The 22875-nt window shown below is 45.0% G+C and overlaps 1 long non-coding RNA gene across 4 annotated transcripts in view; it reads left to right on the forward strand.

The window, feature by feature from the left end:
- Window positions 1-22875, forward strand: part of LOC114015186 (uncharacterized) — a 47633-nt gene that overhangs the window by 21743 nt on the left and 3015 nt on the right. For 3 of the 4 annotated variants that reach the window (XR_008732755.1, XR_008732756.1, XR_008732758.1), the window contains 2 exons: window positions 18243-18324; window positions 21907-22058. This is a non-coding gene — a long non-coding RNA (uncharacterized LOC114015186). The remainder of the gene's footprint in view (window positions 1-18242; window positions 18325-21906; window positions 22059-22875) is intronic. The other variant, XR_008732757.1, reaches the window with a different exon arrangement.

Genomic DNA, 22875 nt, shown 5'->3' on the forward strand with positions numbered 1-22875 from the left:
GCTGGAGGCTCCGCTGCTCTCCCTGCAGGGCTTCAGCATCTCGGCAGGAGAGTCCTGCGTTTTTATGCATACCAATTTCTGCATCGTTTTTCAAATGATGGAAAAGCACCCAAAATGTTTTGCTCTTAGTTGTTTTTTGTTTGTTGTTGTTGTTGTTTCAGGGGTTTGGTTTTGTTTGTTTGTTTGTTTTTTAATTATTATCCCTTACAACTTGCTTTCCCAGCTCATTTCTATGTTGCTAACTGGAAATGCAGAGTTAAAGGAGGCAGTGCTGGAGTTGCTAAAGAAGCCAGGCAGGAAAGAGAAAACAATGGCTTGGATAAAACCCATTCTCCTGGACAGAAATGGGTAACCAGGCTGAGAAGGATGAGGAGGGATCACTGAGCTCCCTGTCTGTGAGGCTGCTTTGGGAAGGCTGGCGAGAGGGGAGCAAGCTGAACTGCCATAGGAGCTCCACAGCAAGGAAGGGAGCTGGGGGATGCCGGGGTGTGCTGGTGGGAAGCTGGAGATGGAGGGAGCTGGCTGCAAGTGATGCTGGCTGCTGCTGCTACCCCTGAGGATGAGCAAACGGGACTTGCCTGTGCTGGGAACAGAAGGGATACATGTAGGTAAGGGAATATGCTGGAAGAAGTGGGTGCCTGGGGGATTATACCTTGGCCATATGTCACTTCAATTTTTGGTGGGGATGAATAAAAAAGATTTCCTGAGGGGAAGGTGCAGATCCATAGCAATCAACTGGCAGAAAGCAAACCTTTTTCTGGGAGAGCTGAAGTAGCTGTAGTGGGTCACAGCTTTAGCGTGAGCCTTGGCAAACTCCCCAGGAGAGGAGAGACACAAGCCCCTCTGCTCACTAAGCATCCCTGATGAGACTCCAGGTGGGAGGGCAGTGTGGCCCAGCAGCCACGACAGGTCCAAATTCTTATTTATAGCTTACTGTTGTTAATCTTAAGTTCAAAAATCATACAAACACGTCAGAGTCATCCCTGCCTCTGCTGTGGATCCTCTGGTTGGAGGAGGCCCCAGAAGGAAGTCCTTGGAGGGCAGTGGCCCAGCTCAAGTTGCAGACCTGCTTTGTGTCACTGACACAGCTGTGCATGCAAAGCAAGTACACCAAGGGGTCTGTGCCTTGGCCTGACCCCAAAGCACCTCTGTGCACAGTGTGTGCTCTCCTGTGCAACAGAGAGAGCCTGCAGGGCTGATGCTTCTTCCCACCGCCATCGCAGGTACGGCCAGCCCTTTCCATTCAGGAGTGTACCTCCCTCGAACAAGAAAGGGAGGAACATCCTCTCCAGGAGACACCTGAGAGGATCAAAGAAGGAGAAAGAAACCTTTCAGGATTCTCCTTACGGGAGGTTTCCATGGGTGCCCCCTGCCATGACAGGAATGGGATTCACCCCTCAGGAAGTCACAATGCCAATGCTCATCTTTCACAGTCCTGCCTGTGTTTACCTGTGTCCTCATGTATTAACACAGCCCAGGTGAGCCACACAACATGCCGATTGTCCTGGCTCTTCTTCTTCCTGGTTCCAAAAGTGTTTTGCCATTGAGTTTCAGTCCTCCTGTGCTTTTGCCCTAGGATCTTGCCTCCCCATAACAGTGTTTTCTGCTCCAGGGCAGGGCATCATCATGGTCATCTAGGGCTCAGGTCTTCATGCATGTTGTGGGGCACCTGTATAATGGCTGTGGAAATAGGATTCATTGGCATCTCAGCTGGCCCAGGTTTTGCCTGTTGCCCCTTGCCCACCATGGATGCTTTTCATGACCCATGTGCTGTGTAAGTCCAGGCAGGGAGAAAAGGTCTTCTCCAAAGTCAGTGTCCTGCATTGCCAGGGTGCAGTCCTTAGTCAGGCATTTCCATCTCACACAGGAATTGGAAGCCCTGTTCTTAAATATCTTAAGAGTGAGGTGTTTGCCTTTCATAAAACTTTCTGATATCCTTCACCATTTGCTTTTTCTCATTTTCATTCATTGTGCAGAGAAGAACTTTTTTAAAAATTTATTTTAAGAAGATAAGGGGTATGGGGTATGTATGTTGTTAATTAACAAATGTATTAAATATTCCATCAAGGAAAGTGTTTTAACAGGCACTCCTTGTTTCGTGCACTATTTACATATGATAGCTTAGGTGAAAATGTTGCTTGAGGGAAAAGGTGATATTCTTATGCCAAGACAAAGTGTCTCTCAGCCCAAGTCATTACATTTACTTGACAATGACCCTGATCAGAAGAGCAGTGAAACTAGTTCATAAATAGACTTTTATATCAGTGGCCTGATGAAAGACTAGAGTTCATAGACTTTAGTGATTGTGCATGGCACTGTTTTGCAGAAGTGGTGCTGTTAATATTAATATTCTGGTCAAATTTTTATGCAAATAATTAAAAGTTGCCATATGGACTGTCTGCTGCATGTGGAATGACACCTGGTGCTAACAAAGGCAGTGCTGAACTTCACAAGCATTTGGGGTTAGATCCTCGTTTGGGGTAAATTGCATTTGATACACTGACTTCAGTGTGCCTGTATTTGATACGTCTATATGGAAGTTAATGGTGGTTTGGGCTGTGTTTAGACGTTTACATATGACTTCATGTTATGCTATTTACATATAGAGTACAGTATGTGGGAATACAGTATGCTCTTTGTAGTTTGATAAATTGCCACTGAGCTTGTAGGTCTGATGCAATGTACCTGTGATCAGGGACAGCTGAATCAGGGATTGAAAATGAGCTGTCAGAGAAGATGTCATGAAACCAGGCTCAGCCTACAGTGCCAGCTGTCTAACCTTTGGCTGCAGGGGGAAAAGGCGAGGACATGTTCTCTCTTCTCCTGTGGTTTAGTATCTAAAGCGACTGCATTAGTGCCTAAAAAAATGAGAAATAAAAAGCAATCTGTTTATGTATTCCTTTCCCTCCACAAATCAAACGGTATTTGGGGAGGATTACAGTCCTACAGATTACGTGGCTTGGCATCAAATAATTTCACTGGGAGTTGTGAAATGAAAAGGGGAGAGAGGAAATTTCTTTTCTTTCTTTACCAAAAATTGTTGTCTTCTTTCTTGGCCATACAGAGAGGATAATTCAGACGCAATGAGTTTGTTCCCCTCTCACACGCAGCAGCACAAATCAGTAACTCTACCAGAGCCAGGGCTCATCTGCATGGGAAGTCAGACCACTGTAATTATAGATATATTGCTGCAGTTATGCCGTATAAGCTCCCATGTGGATCCTCTTATTACAGGATAAAGAGTGACTTTTTCTCAGCTTAGTTTAAACTGCCTTTTAAGAAACATCAACTGTCTTGAAAATGGCCACGGTCCATATTGGAAGACAAATGCTCACATGGGGGATTTAGGTTGCCAGCATGATTAATTAAATCCACACCTTCCTTTATACTGGTGTAATTCCCCCTATCTGTGGTTAGTGTCAGGTTCAAGGCAGTGTTAATCCTTCTCACAGCCTTTTTAAACTTCTGTTGAGAGTCTGCTGCTAATGAGATGTCCAAACAGAGAACCTTATTGCTGGCATTTTAAGAGGAAAGTCCTTTGCACTGGGGCTGGGCAAAGCCAGAAGTTGCCAGTGTAATCGTGTCCCTGAGACCTCAAAGCAGTGGACAGTGTCCAGTAAACATTACTGTTCCCAGTTTTACATCCTTGTTTATTTGTGCTTGGTACAAAAAATAAAGTCTTGGCCCCGCTGATGCCACTGGTAGAAACTGGGGAGGGTCGGAGTGGGAAAGGTTTTTGCCCAGAGGCCAGAGCAGTTCTCCAGGGTATACCTGTGCCTAGTTCCAAGCCCTGGGCTCACTCCATCAAGCAACGGGTTTAGTGAATTTAGTAAACCTTCCCCCATGAGACGGGTTAGTTTTGTCAGCTCTGATGGGATGTAACCATGTGCACAAAAACTTGCTCAGGCTCTGCACGAAGGCTGAGCTCGGGCTGGCAATAAGGACTGTTTTTTAGCCCTGGGGCCATTTCTCCTGGTTGTTTGTCATGACCTGCTACACTTTGGACCCCAGAATGATTCCCCCTTCCATTTCTCAATCTGACTGGCAAAAAAGGTGCCATATTGTCAAATACCATAGTCAACAATCTCGGTGCCAGAAGGGCTGTTCTTCAGCAAATCCCCTGTGGCTGGCAGGACACCACACACGGTGCCATCTGCAGTGACCTGCCCTGCAGACAAAGCAGGGAGGAGAGCCTGCTGTTGGCTGTTGGTAGTGCTTGCATTGATTAATTGATGCCTTTTTATTCTGTTTAAAGGCAAACTGAAATAAAACGGGTACTCTTCATGTGATTGTTAAATACGTGTTGCTGGTTTTAATTCCATAAAGAAAAATAAATCTGGTGGTTTTGCTTTATTTTATGCAAATCTTTGAAAACCTAGATTAGAAAGGAGTGCAAAATGTCTTTTAAAGCCGCTGTGAGTAAAGATGAACCAAGAAATAGCTTCTGCCTCCCAACTTAATTATATGAAGGTTCAACAGATAGAATCTGAGGTCAAAAATCTGCCTCCTGCATCCTAGGGTTCTGATAGCTCTAAACTGGAGATGATGCCCGTCATCGAATCAGACAGCTGTATTTTTTATTTTTCTTTTTAAGGAAAAGTGTGTTAAATTACACTGTCACTGAGCCAGTTTTGACCAGTGCCTTACCATATGTAGAAAATGTTAAAACCTGAATACTGCTTTCGTATAAAGTGCACCAAATTGCCCTTCACGAAAACCCAGCTTAGAAACGGTGCCACAGGGATCACAGCTCAGTGGGGCGCTGACATGTAAAGTCAGGGTGGGATCAGGCTTGGCTTTTGTGTCTCTCCTGACACAGCTTTCTCTCACCCGAAGCTATAGAAGATAAGGCAAGCTGAAGCGTATTCCTTGCATCACTCCCAAAGCACAGCTCCACATTTTTATGTGATAGCTACAGAGCAGTTTCCCATACAAGAAGATACCATTCCAGCTTGCATCCAGACCAGAACAGTTTCTGTGATCAGACTTACTCCTCTTTCTCAGCCTCCAGCAAGCTTAAAACCCCATAACTCTGCAATCAGAGCCCAAAGGTCTTGCTGTGTGATTGCTGATCTGTAAACTTGATGATGAATATTTATGGTGCAGTACAGGCTGTTTCTTTAGCTGCGATTTTCCAGGGACTAGCTCGACATCACGCAGCCAGCTCTGCAAGTCTTTGGGAGTCTCTCCCTTTCTGTTCCAAACACAGATGAACTTCTTTGACCCTGTCTTCACTGATAACAGCACACAGCAGGGATGAGGAAGATAGATGCACACCTGAAGCATGAATATGCCACACTCTTCCTGGAGAGAAGGGACAGCATCACAGCTGATAGACGTTGATCACCTCTGCGTGTTACTACATGGGTTGATGATGTACAGGAATGTACAGTATAGTGCCTTTCCCTACAGTTTCTGTCTGTTTCTCTTCCCTTGAGGGATTCTTACATACTAGACCTGCTTCCTCAATACTTTGAAATAATGTATTGACCTGATGTGCTTGGCATGCAGAGGTGATACTGCTGATCTGAGTCACTCCTGTGGGATGAGGTAATGCAGCTAATGGCTTGCTTACACACGGGGCGGCGGCAGGCTGCTCTCCCCTCTAGGAGTGGTGGTCCAGAGACAGTGCAGCTGAGCACGGGGGGCTGTTCCTCCTTCCAGGCCTCCTTCCTGCAGGAGGCTACTACACTTTACTATTCTTCATTAAATTGATTAATCCCGTTTCTTCAGGCTTTATGTTTTCTTCCCTGTACATCCTGCAGGCAAGTGCCAGCCTGGCTCTCTTCATTGGTGGGGCACAGATTAGTAAATCAAGGTTTCATTCTCACACTGAGTGTCAACACCTCCCCTGCACAATAGGTCCTCCCTGCCCTCTCTGCAGGGTGTAAGCTCCCACCCTGCACTAGGAGCAAGCTTTGGCCAACGGCAGCTCCACGTGTCACTTCGCCCCGTGCCGGTGGGGTGTCCCTTTTCCCTTGGGGGTGCCCATGCTGTCTCTGCTTCCTGTAAGCACCTGCCTCCTCCCACCTATGCCTGCATCCCTCTGCACCTCTCTGCATCCCTCTGGCTTCCCCTGCACATCTGGGTGGCCAGAGTGAGGTGCTGAGCCAGTGAGCAGCCCTCTGCTCCCCTCGTTGGGAAGCAGCCAAATATGAAGAAGCAAGGGTTGCTGGAGCCTGTGCCTGCCCTGTTTGCTCAGAGGCCATTCACACTGTGTGCCCTATATATTTTTTTTTAAGTTGCCCCTGGCTCAAGTGCTGTTCACCTGGAAGAAGCAGGTTTTCCTCCAGTGCAGCAGGGTTACTTATAGCCCTGCTAGAGCTGGCACAGAGAGCATGCATCTGGGGGGCATGCCCAGGTGCTCAGCCAGACCACCAAAACATAGTTTATTTTTCAAATGTATGCTTTTTATTATATCATATATAGAATCATAGAATGGTTTGGGTTGGAAGGGAAGTTGAAGATCACCTAGTTCCAACCCCCTGCCATGGGCAGGGACACCTTCCACCAGACCAGGCTGCTCAGAGCCCCATCCAGCCTGGCCTTGGACACTTCCAGGGATGGGGCATCCACAGCTTCTCTGGGCAGCCTGTGCCGGTGCCTCGCCACCTTCACAGTGAAGTATTTTTTTCCTTATGTCTAATCTAAATCTACCCTCTTTCAGCCTAAAGCCATTCCCCCTTGTCCCATCACCACATGCCCTTGTAAAAAGCCCCTCTCCAGCTCTCTTGCAGGCCCCTTTAGGCACTGACAGGCTGCTATAAGGTCTCCCCGGAGCCTTCTCTTCTCCAGGCTGAACAACCCCAGCTCTCTCAGCCTGTCCTCATAGGAGAGGTGCCCCAGCCCTCTGATCATCTCCGTGGCCCTCCTCTGGACCCGCTCCGACAGGTCCGTGTCCTTGGGGGCCCCAGAGCTGACTGCAGTACTCTAGGTGGGGTCTCATGAGAGCTGAGTAGTATAATTTTTTAAAATATATTTTTTATGGCTCTAAGCCCTCCTCCTCTCTGGCTGGGAGCAATCCTCTCTGGCAGGACGTGGCCCCGACAGCAGGATGAACAGGGGGATGACCCTGTCCCAGGGACTGCAAAGCACACCAGGCACCTTGTGGCCACTCAGTTCTTATCTGCTCTCCCAAAGCTGACAAAAGCAGGCACAAAACTATAAAGCGAGCATAAATTTGGCATTATCTGATCCTACTAATTCCATATAAATGTAATTATGTGCTGGTGTCAGATCTAGATTGCATACATACCAGTGGTTTATCTCTTATTGCACAAATCTGAAGCTGATGATCGCATAACTGCAGTCACAAGTTCTCACAAAGAAATGGTCTTCAGCAGGACTGATGGCTACAGCAGATGGCAGATGGTGCCAATGATGTTCTGCGATATGAAGGTCAATCAAAAGAAGGATGTAACTTCTGGCATCTCAGTGGACTTAGTGAGTTCTTCATTAGAATCTTCATAGAATCGTTTCAGTTGGAGAAGACCTTTCAGATCATCGCGTCCAACCAGGATTGCCAAGTCCACCACTAAACCATGTCCCTAAGCACCGCATCTACACATTGTTTAGATACCTCCAGGGATGGTGACACAACCACCTCCCTGGGCAGCCTGGCCCAATGCTTGACCACCCATTTGGTGAAGACATTTTTCCTAATATCCAGTCTGGTGGCACAACTTGAGGCCATTTCCTCTTAAAGAAGTTTTCCATCCCTGTGAGTAGCAATTTATCTCTGTGAGCACTGTCACCATTGCATCCCTCATGTTCAGCTGCTGTTTGCCACCACTACTTGCAAAAGAGATTGATATGATACAAATCTGTGAGGATGCACATTCCCATAGACTTAAGTTTTCCAGCACATAAACAAAGCAGGAGTTTTTTTGAAGATGGTGCTTTTTTGGATGAAGCAGGTAGCGTTGTGGGCTCGCAGAAGATGCAGTCATGGGGTGCAAGTGGTCCAGAAAATGCCTGCACCCTCCCCAGACTGCTCAGAAATCGCCTGCTAGCTTTTATCAGAATGCTAAAGAAGCTGAAGCAATGCTCGCTAGCCTTTAAACCTCTGATTGAAGTGGAGAAACGTACTGGAAAGGCTGTGAAATTCCACATCCAGCTTTATAATAGAAACACCCACATTCACTCGAGAGCAGTGGTACTTGCTTGTCTGAAGTCTTCAGATTTCTTATGCATGCTGTGACATTTCCCTTCCATTTAATGGCATTAATCCTACGCTGGGATTGCCTTGGCTTGCTGCTGGGACGCTCTTCTGCCCAGCCTTTCACTACAGTTGAACAAATGAATACTTTGTGGTATGCAAAACTTGCCATTTGGGTATTATTTTTGCTACGTAGTTTTTTCTTAAATGCCAGCATCACTTTTCTCTCTCTCCCTCTCCTTTGTGTGTTACTTTCCATGTAGTGTGAGCCCATCTGCATTTAGTCGGATGAGTGGGATCTGTGGGCATGCAACAGTACATGATCCCTTCTATTACATAATTAAATTGCCATAATGTATATGACTTAGGAATATGTCTGAACAAGTTGCTATGAATCATACATTTTTCAGCCTGAAGCTGCCCTATTTAGCTTTTGTTAATCATTCCACTGTTCCTACATTTTGAAGGAAAGCTTCCCTTAGCTTCAATTCCAAAGGCTAAAAGATGGAAAGGGTGAAGCACATTTCCATCTCAGTTATTCTAGTGAAATATGAACATAAGGTGAATTACACCACGTGCAGCTGAGATCAGAATCTGGCACAGCATCTCAGTGCCGCGCGATAAGAACTTTCCGCAGTCCCAAGCTACTGAACTATCCATGTCAGCAAGCAAGTAGATGGGTAATTGTTGTAGTTCAGCATCTCAAATATTTTTGGGGCACAGATCTGTAGGGCAAATAGATATTTTTTTTAAAAATTGGCCCTTAAATCTGTTGTTTTCTTCTCCTACCACTTACCACTTGATCAAAATAATAATAAGAAAAAATCCTATTCCGAACAAATACCTTCTTGTTTTTAGCAGCATCCTGCTCTGAGCAAAATTCATCTTGTCTTTATCAGGAGTTCTGTCTGATCGGAGAGCGAGGATCCTGCCAAAAACATGGGAGAGATTTCACTAGAATGAAATGCAAGCCAGTGTTAAAGGGAAAAAAGGCCAACATTTGCTTATTTACTGTGTGTAAAACTTTGTCTTCGCTGCAGCTCATCTGTCTTTCACCACGCAGCTCAGAGCAGAGCTTGGCACTCGAGTGCCTGAGGTTTTCCAGTCGGGTTGGAGTTGACAATATGTAGACAGGGTAGCTGAATCGGTGCGTCTGGGGAGCACAAGCACACGTGAGTCAAAAGTGACACATACCATTTGATTAAAGAAATCCACCTGGTTAAGAGAGCCCCTGCCCCAGCGCTGGCACTGTCTGGGGAGGCAGTGGGTCTGGGGGGCTTGCGTGCTTGCCTGCTGGGCAGCTGGGGAGCTGCCCTGCCCTGACCCCAGCCCCAGCCCCAGGCAGGGTCTTGTGCCTGGGGGCTGGCCCCAGCCGGTACACCACAGGGTGGGTAGCGCTCGGTGGGGTCACCCACCCTGCAGGTCTCAGTGGTATCTCACTAGTGCTCTCCCCAAAACCCAGTATCAACAGGCAACCTGTGTTTTGGACTGGAAACTCGTTTTATTGTGGATTTTGGTGATTCACTCTTCTGCCTTTGTTTCTGCGCTGTTTCTGCTGTGTCGACCGCAGCACAGTGGTTGCATCTAAGGGGCATCTTATTACCATGCACAATTTCATACTGGGTGAGTAATCCAACCTCTGCAATATATTTTAGAGTCAGGCTTGCAAAATCTCTGGTGTAGTGAAGGGACCGAGTGCAGTACAAAGGAAACACAGAATGCAGTCCTGCCCTGCGCAGGGGCAAGGTAGTGAATGTACGTATTTTGACGAGAATTTAATGTTCTGGGTCTTGTAAAATGTACTCACGGCACTGCCTGCATGGATGGGTTCAGCCTCTTTTCCCACATTGCAGCATGGAGACTGCATGGAATGAATAATGAATGCGATGTTATTTCTCCTGGTTTCAGAAAGCAGAAAGAAGTAGCAGTTTGGAAGGGGAGGGGAGCCTTTGTCATGCAGATTAAAGCGCTTGCATTCATACAGGCAGAGACCTTCTTGGCACAGTCTGTGATCCTTCTTCAGCTTTTCTGCTTCGACTAGAAGATTGACCAATGTCATTTCTCCCTTCTTAGTATTAGTGTCTAGCATGAGCTTACATTTCATTCAGAGACTACGTTAGCTGCACAATGGTCCTATTTATAAACAATTTACTAGAGAGTGCAATTAGGAAAATATAGGTGGTTGTGAGAAAGAGTGATGAGCCTTTGCTCACAGTGGTTATGACAATATTTTCCTCTTGCACAGCATACAGATGTGATCCCAGGGTTGTAGGGCTCCTTGTGAACATTAAGTATAAATGTAATATCCTGACTTTTAGGCTGTCTTTACAAGAAAATAAAAATAGAAAATGTTCTTACCTTGCACAGTGAGCTCAAGCTGTCCACCTGCATGTAAAATGCTAATGGCGATAAGGCAGGGTTGTGCCCACCCTGAGACAGTTACTGAAAGGAAAACCCTGCTGGAAGCTGGAAGAACGGCTTTCTCCATCTACACAGAAGTAAATGTGGTTTGTATCCCACCTCCCAGGGGTTTTCTGTTTTAACACAGCTGTTTGGACATACGTGCTGCAAGATACCCTGACACTCAATGACTTTAGCCAGAGCCGAGAGTGCTCATCGCTTCTGAACACATCAGACTCTGAGGAGCAAAATTTCAGAGCTGGTCAAGCATTCTAAAGGTGAAGTACCTCAAGGATGCTAAGTCCTACAGAAAGTCTGGCAGAATATGACCCTGCAGGTCAGTGGCACAAGCAGGAGGAAAACCCTGGAGGTCAGTCCTTCTTCCCAGTCCCACGCTCAGCCCATGAACCAGCTCCGTCGCTTGGTCTCCCACTGCAAGAGTGATTGCTTAGACATATTCCCCATATGACAAGGTCCCTTGAGAATTGCAACACATTAAAAATACAGGGGGCTCGTCTGTCCAAGTTATTTCTTCTGTACAGTTTTTTCAAGCTATTTCGAAAACAGGTCCTCAATGTAATTCCAATGTATACAAAATCAATGTATACAAACTAGTATAAAAAAGTAATAAAACTGACCCCGTATGAACGATGTCATATGCATCAGCAAAGCCCACCACAGTCTATTGTTTGAACATAAATATCTGTTACAGGTTTGTCTTTATGGGTGTAAAACCAAAGAAAATTACTGGTGCCTATTCTTGGAAAATATTATTAATTACTTTTATTAATATTTTCTAATAACTTCTCCACTGGAAATGATGCAAATGCCTGTCAAGGAGTGCTCCAGTTCTCCAAGCTCATGAACTTAAAACCAGGAAGCTTTCAGCACCTTTGCTTTGATTCCCACTGCAGGCTTTTCACCCAGATAGGCCAGATACCAATTTTCTGGATGTTGCCTAAAGGACTTTTTCTTAGGAACTTCATTAATTTCCATCTCATACTAATCACCCTGATTTATCCCTCAATTTAGAGCAAGAACTACTGAGCAAAGAAGTAATGCTTTAGTTTTTGCAGAGATGAAGAACCACTCAATAATGTCACATTTTTGTTATTATAGTGCAAAACACTACGTAACTCTTTTTAGAGGGGGATGCTTCTGCATTTTTCTGGATCTTTACAGCTTCTGAGCAGTTCAGGGATGGAGTAAATGACAAGGAACTATAGAAACTAAGAGCCATGATTTTTCCTACCATGTATTTTTCAATTTTTAGAGCATTGAATTGCCTACTGAAAAAGGATTTGAACACGATGTGCAAGTAGGTGCAGTTGAAAAATTATGGCATCAGTTTAAGTGCCATATCTTGAAGTCAAATGATTACTCTCAAATGTAGCATCTAGCTTTTGTAGACTATAATGGGAGAGCAACCAACTAACCAGCCGAGGACCCCAACATTAGAAAACTGGTCCAGGGCATTGTCAGCTCCAAATCTTCTCTCAGAAAACTGAAGTCAAAATTATACTCATTCAGAAGGCATTTGTAGTGAACATTTTATTCCAGTCAAGTGTTTCTTTAATTATTTCAAAGCATGTATTTCTATTTTTATCACTATCAATCAACCAAAACAAATCAATTTGTTTGTTAAATTAAAGAATTTCCCATTGAATCCCATTAGTTTTTAGTGAGACGCTCATTTTAACTCCCAGTACAGCTAAAGCACCTGCCTTGTAGCAGATAATAGTTCCTTTTGCTTCATATGCGCAGATGTCCTGGAATGCAAGAGGATAAGGATTTGAGGGGACATATCTTGTAGGTTCAAGTAGCAGTTCTTTTACTGGGGTTTTGTGTTGGGTTTTTTTTTAATAATGGAAAGAAAAGTAAGTCAAGAGAATATTATTTTGTATTAAAGGTGGGGAATCTAATCCAAACTCCGTGAAATGCAGTGCTTTTTCCTTTGCGTTGGGTGAGCTTTGGACCAAGTCCCAAGCTGTTCACTGCAAAACGCAGTGTTTTGCAAAGGCAGTCCCAGCCCTGCAGCCTGATTCAGTGCTGGAGCTGCCTGCCGGATCGATACCCCAGCCTGTTCTGCCAGCGATCTCTCTCTGTGAATGGGGATCATAATCCTGTTGCCATTTGCATTTCCAGGTTGTAGTTGGGAACTACTGGGCTGAGTTGGGAGACCTCTGGTAACAGTGAGCATCTTTCCCCAGAGGGACTGGTGCCCGTGGTGGGATGATGCAGGGGCTTGGGGCAGGTAGCAGAGCCCTGCTGGTGCCCCAGGGATGCCACCCTAAGGATGTGGGCATCCGTGGCAGGCATCACACAGCAGGTCTGAGAACTAAACAAATGGGCAGGTAGGCAGTTCAATGTGGTTTTGAGGCATGTTATTTCATGGAAATTTTTTAATAACCTGATTTGCTTACCTGGAACTGACCTACTAACGGTTGTAAACAGTCTTTAAAAACAGTATGAATTTTGTGCTGCTGAAAGGCAGCCCTGGAGACTGAAGTTACTACTCCTGCTTCAGGGAGTGATCAGCAAAAACCTTCCCCGTGCACTGCTGGCAGCCTGCCTCATCTCCAGCCGGCAGGATCACTGACTTTGAAGTATAAGGCTGAGTTACTTGGAAACAGTGTGGGACTCCTCAGAGTCTCATCTCAGCCCAGGTTTATTGCACAGGCAGTGGACTGGAAACATTGTTAACGCCGACTGAATGTGCTGGGATCGGTCTGGCTGATCTGCAGGCTCTGAGGCTTGTTTGCACCATGCTGGGATGTTCAGGTCCTTGCTATGCACTGTGTTGCCCTTTCTAAAACGAAGCCTGTTATCTAGAAAAGGAAATTTATTCAACCTAAAGCTGATCGTAGTTTAGACTGAAGAGAAGCTTCCACTCCGCAGATTGTGAAGATCTCTCCTATGGCACTTTCAGTCCATAATGGGTTGTCACCTGCAGACTGCACACTTAAAAGCAAGGAATAGATCCACAGATTTCCCCCTGCTCTGAAGAGCAGACCCTAAAAAAGGCTTATGAGTAGTTGTGAACCAGCACAGGAATGCCAGGCATGGAGACAGCTGGGTCCTGCCTCTACTGGAACACTGAGACTTCTGGTGAAATGCATCCAAGGGCAAAAATGGGTCATCTGTAGGTAGGCTGCAAATCTGGGAGTTTCTTATGAGTAAATGATGGAGTAAATCCCCAGAGAGACCCTTATATGTGGTCTGACCTCTAGGCAGGACTCTAAAAACATTAATAAATTCCCTGTGCAGCACTTCTGGAGGGCCATGGTTTCCTCTACAGTGGTGCAAAGCCCTTCCCTTTGCCACTGGTTCCCACTGGTTCCCATGCTGCAGCTGGGGCTGTGGGCTGGTCCCCTCGTGACTCCCTTTTCTAGTATTTCAGGGGTTTTAATCTGCTTAATAAGCAAGTGATGTCTGCCTCCCCCTCCTTATCAAAGACCATGAAATGCACATGAGTATGGAGGGCTGGACTCAGAGCACCAGACAGCCAGTCTGTAAGCAGGGAGCCCTCCTATACCTACCCCGGAGGAGACAGGCTCCCCCCAACACCCACCGAGGAAGGCAGGACACACGCAGGTCCGTGTGGTGATGCTCAAGGGGCTGAATTCCCTCAGTGTGTGTGTTTCAGGGTGACTGGCAGTGCTATCTAAGGAGATGCAAACTGTGATTAAATCTTGTGCCTGACACCACAAAATAACATCTATGTACAAAACTGAAAGCAAAGACAACCTTTCTTGAGGCTTTTTAGTTGTAATTATCTTTGAAACAGCAGAAAGGCAAGAAAAATCTTGTTATTGTTGTTGTTGTTTTTTAATTTAATAGATGTCCTCTATTGAAGGACGTTATCACAACGGTGATTTGGCAGTGGAGGTGAGTTGAAGCTGAAAGACCAGATGCTCAGGTGGTGTAAAATGGCTTTAGCTTCGTGGAAAACAGTGGAGCTTCATTGCTTTGCCCTTTATGATTTGATTCATAAGCCCTGACACCTTCTCTCCTGTTTCTAACTGCTAAAATCACTTTTTCTCTTAAATAACAGTTTGAGGGTGTTATAAAAGGACTTTCACTAACTTAAACAAGCAGAAAATTAAAACCTTGTGAACTAATAGATTTAATGCTCTGACTTATCCTAATTCAGTCCTTGGGCAGTTTGCTTTAAGGAAATGTTATGACGTGAAACTGAAGGAGAGGATTTTAAACAAAAACCCAGCTGGATCACATAACCAGAACTTTCTTACTTAAAAAAAAAAAAAACCACCAACCCACCACTTCTGTTTTTAAAAGTCATTATGTGATACAAACTCTTCTTGTTTGCCGATTCTTGGAGCCAGCCCTGAGATAAAGGCTTACCTAATGCATTGGGATTTTTCCCAGACCGCGTCTGTCACATCCCATCAGTGCTGTGAGGTGCTTCCAGTCCCCTTCCCTGCCTGCTTCAGTTGTAGTCGGTGGCAGAGGGGGCTGGAGGTGGAAGGTCTCCAAGCCTGGGAGTGTTGTGCCTTGCTTGCTGCTGGCCCCTTGCCCAACACCCATGACATCTTCTCCTTTGGCCTCGTCATCACAAAGTTTGGCATTCCTGTGGGTTATTCCCCTCTGTCTCGTGTTTGCTTGGATTACCTGTTTTTTCCTCAGTATCTCAGGTGAGGTTAGACTGGCTGTGACAGTCCTCAGCACTGCCTGTGTTTTAGGTAGGAGACCCCATCACACAGGGCAGGCCAGTCTCTCTCCTACTCTTGTGTTATCAGCCCAAGCACAAATCTGCTGTCAAGCTTGCTTGTCTCATCACCTTACCCCCAGACAATCCTCACCTTCAGCAAAACTTGGCTGGGGTATGGTGCTGTGATAGACCATCACTTCAAAATGCACATGGCAGCACTTCGAAAAAATGTAACAAAAAGAGACAAGTAGATTTCACACCCCAATTTTTCCTAAGAATCTACTACGCAAAGCTAGACTCAAGGGTCTCAGCGTACCTTGCACAGTTTGGTACGGAGGTAATAACACAAATAATATTTGCGCAGATGAAGACAACCACTTTTGGACCAGATGACCCCCAAAGTTCCCTTCCAACCTGAACTGTTCTGCGAACATGTGCTGAGAGACTGGTGCCATGCAGTCGCAGAAATGCAGCCAGGACCTCCATGTAGCATGTGCCCGCAGAGGGCTTGATCCTCTGTCGGGGTAAACAAAGTGGCTGTGCTGAGGGGGGCAGGGTCCCCGCAGCAGGTAGGCTCCCAGCCTGTGATGGTGCTGCGTGAGAACCCGGTGCCTACCCTGCCTTGCACAGAGACTTAGGTTTCCCCTTCCCCTCGCCCTGGTTTGAGATATGCAGGACTATTTTTGCCTTCCCTGTGCACGGATGATGTCATTGCAATCAGCCATGACATCATCTTCCAGGATAATCACTGGTGTGGAGGGGAGAAGGAATGAGGCTTGCTCATGCCGTACCTGTCCACGTGGGTTTGCTGCCGGCAAGCCTTGGGAGTGCTGATGCCGAGTGAAAAAATCAGAAGCCTTCCTAAAGGTTTGATATAGCAGTTTTTAAACTTCACCATCCTGAAATCAAAGATCAAAAAGGAATTGAACCCACCGGCAGATGGAATGATAAGGCTGGAGCAAACTGAATTTGAACACTGTCGGATTTATTTCTATGATATTTTTAATTGGAGACTAAGTAAATAAATAAATAAATAAGATCTAATGTGATTGCTTGGCCAACACTAAAAAAAATATATATCTTGGCTGTTGGCCCTGGAAAACCATCTGTCATACCTAGCAGGAGTTTGCACCTAAGTAATCTTTTCCCTTTTTTTTTTTTTTTTTTCTGTGTGTCTGTTTGTAGTATGAGTTATTCCTTACCCTGGATTCCCTCTATTGCTGCCTCTTGTGAGGCTGAGCCAGTCGCATATGTCAGGTTTCAGCAGGCAGCAGGCTGCCTGCCCAGGTAGCAGATTTAATGAAAATTCTCTCTTTTCCCATCCAAGCAAACCAGTTCTCATCCCGTGTGTGCGCAGGAAAGGCACGGCGGTCTCCCAGGCCAAGAGCTGTCTCATCAGCGACAGCGCCCTGGCGAAGGGCTGCCAGGGACAGCGGTGCCTTTGTGAGTGTCCTGTCCTGCCTAGATCCTGAGGATTTACTGTGCTTGCTGGCATCTTTATGAACGTCCCCTTCGCTTCTGTTTCCTACCTCAATATACTACTCTTGTTTTCGCACAGAATGAGGTAAGTTATTAGCACCACTACTGAACTTAAACTGCACCTACATATGTATAGGTATCCAACTAGAAACATGACAACCCTCACATTTCTTTTTTTAAATTATTTTTCTGATTTTTCTCTTCTCCAGAACTGCCCATCCTTAGAGAAAGGGTTTCTTCCTCAGGAATTCAGGAGGCGAGGGTCAAAATTCATTGTATTGAGTCAATTGATTTTGGCATACCGGGTTTGCACATTATTCATCTTCCTTTGGTTTTTAAGATAGGAGACCAGGAGTTGCTCTAATTAAGGAGGTGACCTTGGCACAGGGATAGCCCTTACCACAGTGAGGTGTTCCCTGCTGGAAGAGGAGAAATTACCTCCCTTTTGTAGGTGCTCTGGGGCAGGGAGAGAGCTGCAACAACTGTGTGGGCTAAAAGTCACAAGGCAATAATGGTAAAAAAGGGAGGGGTCGGTTTATTTTTAATGTCATGACTTGTGAAGATGAATGGTTAGCAATGCTTGAGGCCCATGCACGCTCTGTTTGCAGGCATGTGGCAGTAGGAGACTGGTCAGGAAGGTAGCCCTGCTGGGAGATGGGATGGTAACCCAGGTCCTCAGCAGTCCCATGGGTGCTTACAGCCCTGCTGACTGCCCCTGCTCTGTCCATGGCAGAAGCTCTCAAGCATTGTGGAGCACGTAGTGCCACACAAGAGGGATGACAAAGTCAGGAGTTTACCAGCTTGATTGTGTAGATGAATCCTGGTCTTACCTCTCCCATCCCACAAGATATTGTATCATCATCAACTTTCACTGCAGTTATAACAGCTACCCTAAAATAAGACTAAATTAAGCCCTGTCACTGTGATCTAGTTTAAAGTTGGATTATTAGTTCTTGCTGAAGTGTTTGATGCGAGGGTGGTGGCATTCCCTGTGGCAGCCTGACACAGAGTGATTCCAACATGAGCATTGTCCAGCTCAGTCCCACTGTAATATCTCCCATTCTTTTAGCCCAATAAAAAAGCGTTAGGTACTGAAGACACAGTCTGGCTATAATCCAGTCCAGCCATAGTGAAAGTCAGCCAGCTGGCTCATTAAACTGCAGCTCAGAGGCCAAAAAGACTCATCAGAAATAAATTAAGGTATGAGGAGAGAGAGGTAGAAAAGGAGAAGGAAGCTAAGTAATGAAATTTTGCAAACTGCAAGAGTGTTTTCTACTTTCCACCAGGCCTTCAAGTGGGGCAAGGATGCTGTGGTACCAGTGGGAGGGATCTCTGGAGAGCAGTGAGTCCAAGTCCTGCTCAGGCAGGGTCGCCCGCAGCAGGTCACCTAGGACTGTGTCCAATTGGGTTCTGAGTATCCCCAGGGATGGTGGCTGCACAAGCCCTCTGGTCAACCTGTTGCAGTGTTCAACCACCCTTACAGAAAAAAAAAGGTCGTCTTCTTATGCTTAAACAGAATTTCTTGTGTTTCAGTTTGTGCCCATTGCCTCTGGTCCTGTCACTGGGCACCAATGAGAAGAGCCTGGCTCCATCCTCTCTACTCCCTCCCCATCAGGTATTTAAACACATTGATAGGATCCCACTGAGCCTTCTCTTGCCCAGGCTGCACAGTCCCACCTCTTTCAGCCTCTCCTCGTCGGACGGATGCTCCATCCCCCTCACCACATTTGTGGCCCTCACTGGACTCGCTCTAGTATGTCCAGATCTTCCTTGTACTGGGGAGACTCTCAGCTTCCAGGTTCTGGTATAACAGCATGGGTTTTGCCTCACAAATCCTTTACATGCTGTCAAATAATAGAATAGCCATTGCTCAGCATGGTAATTTTGAAAAGAAAGTATTTTACAAGAAAGGGCATTTTACGCTTAAATTTAACTTCTGCATGGGAATGGAAAGGTATCTGGGTAATGGCAGCACTGGGATATGTGGGGTCACATGGATACTTCATGGTTTTGTTGACTGCACATCTGTACATAAATAACCAAAGCACTAATAATGCGTGCAAGGGAATAGAGGGCATTTGGAAACCTGAATAATTTTGATGGAGCGTAGAGCAGAGAATACTTTTTCTCTGGCCATGTGTTTCACCACACTAACTCATTTTAGTTGTCCTTGAATAGACTTTGATCTTTCACAAACTTACTTGATATTCAAATTATTTGGCCAGCGGTTGAGTAAATACATTTCCTCCTAGAATTTGCTTATGTTACCCGAGATAATCCATTGTTCATGCTGCAGGGAAAGTCACCCAGCTCATACAATGTGATTTTTGCTTTCTGAGCATCCGCCAATTCATTCATGCATTTCAGTTTGGCCAAGCAGCAATTTCCTGCAAGCCATATGATCAGTGTCTATCTCCAGAAGTATTTATGATGCTTTTCCTACAGATGCGTTAGCAAAAAGTTAAGTTTGTAGAAATATTAATCAAAAGCGAACAAAGTGGTTTGTGTGTCATCTAAGCATCAAAAGCTGGAAATGGGATATGATCTAAGCATTATATACCTGTCAGAGCAGTATGAGCTTTCTTTTATTGCAGAACAAAGCGTTGGTGACTGTGTGGTTACTCCGATCTCAGCCCTACAAGGGCAGTCCCGGAGCTCTGGCACAGTGGAGCCGCAGCACAGCTGTGTTGTCTGTTGAACAATACCACAGCTCTTCCATTAGGCTCACCAGCCCGATCAAAGTCAGTATTTCCCATGGCCCCTTGTAACAACACAGGTATAATGACTTTAATATTTACTCCAATGTGGTTTTTTTTAAGTACAGAAGGTAATAATGTCTGCAGCTAGTAAAACTATTTGAATTTAAAGACTAACCTCAAGTCATTTGTGAACTTCCACGTACAAAGGAAAGGTTTATTCCTGAAAAATATCACTGTTACAATACAGAAGAGTGGCACTAAAATATATTCATCTCCAAAAGAAAAAGGATAGCAGTTCTGCATGGGTAAGGAAAAAGGAAAGCACTCAGTCCCACTTCATTATGCGACCTGGAATGAGCAACCCAGTATCTTTGTGGGCAAAGGTGTCCTGTCAAGTCTCTTCTGTGGAAATCTGTAAATCTCTGCATTTCCACCTTTGTGACAGAAGGAAGAATTCAAGTGACTTCCCTTTTCCTCTTCTTTAAAATGAAGATATGGTTACACTACGTCAATTAAAAACGAACTTTTGCAAATGTAATGCAGATATTAAAAGCCTGGTACAAAAATATTGGCTTAAGATTTGTATGTTCATCTAGCACCTAGTAAGTACTGAGTGATGCAGGTGTGTTTCTGGGAGCCTGAGGTGCCACACTGTATAAATAACGGTCACTCATAAGGTAACTGCTTACGTTGCTTTGCACAGTTGAAAATAAACTGTATTGAGATAACAGCCCTTTGGTACCACCACTTGTTTCAGGAGTTGTTTTCTTTCTGTTGCAAATATATCATCATAGTTAAAATGACTAAACACTTTGAAACTTAAGCCAGGCTCCAGAGGAGTTGCAAATTTAAGTGAAGTTTGATGGATACTTTGATGAAGTCAAATGATAAGCAGTTACTATTATGAAAAAAACAAGAATATTTGTTCATATTTGGTTTAATACGGGCTCTAAACAAAGGCTCCAGAGTATGTGCTGGGGGCCAAATTCTTGGTTCCTTCCTCATTTTTCACTCTGTCATGCTTCCACTGAACAGGATGAGGATCCTACCGATGCCCTTGTGTCATTTTGAACTTTCCAGCTCCCACTTTACATAGCACAAAGCAATTTGTTTCCATTAAAAAGGACATTAAGGTGATGTAGCTGAAATTGTTCTGTGCCCTAAATCTATATAATTTGTTGCTCTTGAGCAATTCAGCTCAGCTTCCATTACCACAGACTGACATCAACAAACCATTTCATCTTCCAGGCCTGTCACATCAAGTATTTTTTACAGCACTGTTATAACTTCATTTCAGAAAGTGGCTGTGACAAAGAAGGGGCTGCATTAGATTCAGTGTCAATAGCAATCTGATTTGCTTCTCAGAAATCTCATTAGCCATAAATAAATTAGAAAGTGACATGTGTACACCATAAGTAGTTCAAAACCATTGAGAAATTAAGCCCTTTGACAAAGCAGTGCAGTTTCTTATGCATGCCCTAGCAGAAGCACCCTTGACCACTGATGCTTCCTTAGCAGTGGCATGACTGTTGCTGGTCCCATCCTCTCCCTGCTCTTACCAGCTGCCATGAGAGTACTTGTTCTCAGACCCACCTTCTCTGGAGTTTCTTGTCTCCCTCTCAAGGGGGCTGCTTCTCAAGTGATTGTGCAAACTCTGGTTTTAAATAACCGGAGATTAAAAACCAATGAAAGCAGCAGCACGGAGTGCCAGGGATGCAGGCTTTGGTGGGGGTGCGTGGGGAAGGGCTTCAGCACCCAACACGGTGCAAGGGCTGCTGATGGTTTCTATGTGTCTGGAGGCACTGGAAGAGGCTGAGACAAATGTGTTCAGCTTTATGCTTTTTTTAACATAGTGCATTACTTCTACTGCCTCTCTGCTCACTAGACAACTCTTTTGCCTTTTTTAACCACATTGAGTGCTCATAGTGCGTTGCACTGGTTGCTCCAGAGTCACTTCTTGGATGCAGTTCTTCTTAGGGCTGGTCTGCCTTGCTTGGGTCAGACCAGCTTTGAATTTGACTGCCTTTAAATGCCTTGCTTTTGAAAAGTCTCAGTTTGCTACACGATCCAGATCTTTCTGTCCTCCCCAACATTTTCTGCATTTGAATTTTTACCAACAGTGATTCTGTGTCTGACGGATAACAGATAAAAATTTTGGAGAGGTACCAATCTCCTGATGATCTTCCTAATTCTCATAGATAACAAATCTGTTTGATGAAAAAAAAAGTTTCTGAGCTGTTTATTAGTGATTTCTTAGTCCACTTTATGCTTTATTAATATTGGATATTGATAATTTCTAATCAGAATGCCAATATGGTGCTCAGAAAAAAACCTTGCAAAAGATGTATTATGTCTTTGCCATTATAAATCAAACACATAATCTCCTCAGAGAATTAATTCTTCTCTTTGGCAGGTCTTATGTTTCATAATTATATTTCTGCTCTTGTTCATCAGCATTTACACTTTTTTGTCTAATACCACAATTCACTGTCTTTCAGTTGCTGAGGGGTTTTAGCCTACTGTTTTTGAATTTGCTGCTACAACAGCCCTCTCGTAGACTTCACAACCTGCTCAGGAAGCCATGGTTTGTCCAACAGTTAGCACCAAAAAAGTGGACATCCCGTCTCTTCATTGCCATCCATCTTGCCAGGTATGACCTTTTCTTCCAGGTACTTAGTTTTCTTTATAAATTTCCTAAATTTTATAATATTGGATTTTGATGCCACAGGAGGCATGAAATAGGGCAGGATAAATATCTAATTGATGTCTTCCTTACATTGTTTACTGACATTTAAAGGGCATTTCAGCTGTGCCCATGCAGTGACACAGTGCTGGCACTAGCAGCCATGGGACAGGAGAGTGTCCTTGGGGACACTGCACAGCCCCACACTAGCACAGCAGACCAGACCCTGCTCACACTGGTTTTTCCATCAGTGGGGTCTGTCCAAGTCAATATTTCTCAAACTTTTTGAAAGTACAGCCTTATTCTGGCTCATTCATGTAGGTATGACTCCCCTAAGCACAGTCCCCCCGACACCCACACCCCCAATAACAGCTAAACTCAACATGTTTCTGTTCAGAGCCATGTTTGGCTGATCACTTTCATTTAAAGTTAGTAACCTTACTTAATGCATAGCTCCCGTTTAGACACTGCAGACACTCCAAAAACACGCCTAACACCTGCTCACCCATCCTCAGATGAGGCAGCAGCATTTTGCGGTAAGAAATGCCTCTCCTTTCTGTATAAGTGCCTATACATCCAACTACCTTCAACTGCTAGCAGGTGCTCAGCACACCCATGGTGAGGACGAAGTGTTTGTACCTGCAGAATGTAGAGGCTACTTGTCTTTTTTCCCAGACATCGAGACATCTGGGCGACTGCCCTTCCTCTGTAGAGATGTGTGTTGGGCACCTTGCAGATGAGCCCTGGCAAGTGAAAGGGGTGGCTGAGACCCATCCCAGGAACT

This window comes from Falco cherrug, chromosome 6 (assembly GCF_023634085.1).
Source record: "Falco cherrug isolate bFalChe1 chromosome 6, bFalChe1.pri, whole genome shotgun sequence".
Lineage (NCBI taxonomy): Eukaryota > Metazoa > Chordata > Aves > Falconiformes > Falconidae > Falco > Falco cherrug.